General features: G+C 36.6%; 1 non-coding gene across 1 annotated transcript; it reads left to right on the top strand.

Annotated features, from left to right (window-relative positions):
* Positions 1-1,594: 1,594 nt before the first annotated feature.
* On the top strand, positions 1,595-1,668 carry Trnav-cac (transfer RNA valine (anticodon CAC)). The gene has a single exon. It is a non-coding gene; the product is annotated as a tRNA-Val (tRNA).
* Positions 1,669-1,992: the final 324 nt, after the last annotated feature.

The following is a 1,992-nucleotide window of genomic DNA, read 5'->3' as shown; positions in this document are numbered from 1 at the left end:
ATTATAAATTAATACAACCACAATGGAAATCCATATAGAGATTCTCAAAAGACTAAAAATGGAACCATCATATGATGCAGTTATGCCACTCTTCACTACATATTCAAAAGAGTTAAAGTCAGCATACTATAGCAATACATGCACAACCCATGTTTATGGCAGCACAATTCACAATAGCCAAGTTATGAAACCAGCCTAGGGGTCCATCAATTAATGGACAAAGAATATGTGGTCTACTCTACTGTAATGTATAACTAAAAAGAATAATTTTTTAAAAAAATAATTCTAAAGAAAGAAAGAGATGCAGGCAAAACTGGAAATCCATATGCAATAAAATGAAATTAAACCCCTATCTCTCACCCTGTACAAAACACAACTCAAAATGGATCAAGGATCTAGGAGTTAGACCCGAAACCCTTCACCAAATAGAAGAAAAAGTAGACCTGAATCTCCATCATGTTGGCTTAGGATCAGACTTCCTTAACAAGACTCCCATAGCGCAAGAAATAAAAGCAAGAATCAATAAATGGGATAGATTCAAACTGAAAAGTTTTTTCTCAGCACAGGAAACAATCAACAATGTGAAAAGAGAGCCTACAGAGTGGGAGAAAATCTTTTCCACACACATTTCAGACAGAGCACTCATCTCTAAAGTTTATAAAGAACTTAAAAAACTTTAATGCAAAGAACCCAATCAATAAATGGGCTAAGGAAATGGCCAGACACTTCACAGAAGAAGATATACAGGTGATCAGTAAACATATGAAAAAGTGCTCATCATCCCTAGTAATCAGAGAAATGCAAATTAAAACCACCCTAAGAGTTCATCTAACTCCAATTAGAATGGCTATAGTCAAGAACACAAGCAATAATAAGTATTGGTGTGGATGTGGGGGAAAAGGCACACTCATATATTGCTGGTGGAGTTGCAAATTGGTGTAGCCACTCTGGAAAGCAGTGTGGAGATTCCTCAGAAAACTTGGAATGGACCCACCATTTGACCCAGCTATCCCACTCCTTGGTTTATACCCAAAAGACTTAAAATCAGCATACTACACTGATGCAGCCACAATAATGTTCACAGCAGCTCAATTCACAGTAACTAGATTGTGGAACCCACCTAGATGCCCTTCAATTGACGAATGGATAAAGAAACTGTGGTATATATACACAATGGAATATTACTCAGCCATAAAGAAGAATAAAATGATGGCATTTGCTGCTAAATGGATGAAGTTGGAAAATATCATGCTAAGTGAAATAAGCCATGTCCAAAAAACAAAGGCCGAATGTTTTCTCTGATGATGATATATAACAGGGGGGAGGGGCGGTGAAGGGGGAAGAAAAGAATGAAGGAACTTTGGATGGTGTAGAGGAAAATGGGGTGGGAGGGGTGGAGGAAGGAAAGATAGTAGAATGAAACAGACAGTATTACTCTATGTATATGTATGATTACATGAATGGTGCACAACCATAGAAAAGAAAAGTTGTACCCCATTTGTGTACAATGAATCAAAATGCAGTCTGTAAAAACAAAAAAGATTTTAATAAAAAAAAATAAATAAATAAAAAAAAAAACAGGAAGAAATAGGGTTGGGGATGTAGCTCAGTTGGTAGAGTGCTTGCCTCACAAGCACAAGGCCCTGGGTTCAATTCCCAGCACCACAAAAAAAAAAAGAAAGAAAGAAAGAAAGAAAGAAAGAAAGAAAGAAAGAAAATGGGGTATATATACACAATGGAGTTCTACTGATCCATAAAGAAGAACAAAATTATGTCTTTTGCAGAAAAATGGATGGAACTTGAGAGCATTATGTTAAGCAAAATAAGCCAAACTCAAAAGTTTGAGTGCCCCTCAAAGGTCCTTTGTATTGAAGACTTTGCGGGTTTTCAGCCAAGTCCAGTGAGGATGAAAGGAGACTTGACTGCGGAGGATGATGTTGACTATAAATCAATCAATTACCCATAAACTTATCTAATCAACAAACACACAAG

Source organism: Sciurus carolinensis, chromosome 3 (genome assembly GCF_902686445.1).
Source record: "Sciurus carolinensis chromosome 3, mSciCar1.2, whole genome shotgun sequence".
NCBI lineage: Eukaryota > Metazoa > Chordata > Mammalia > Rodentia > Sciuridae > Sciurus > Sciurus carolinensis.
The sequence above is the reverse complement of the archived record's forward strand: the minus strand, read 5'-3'. Positions and strand labels throughout refer to the sequence as shown.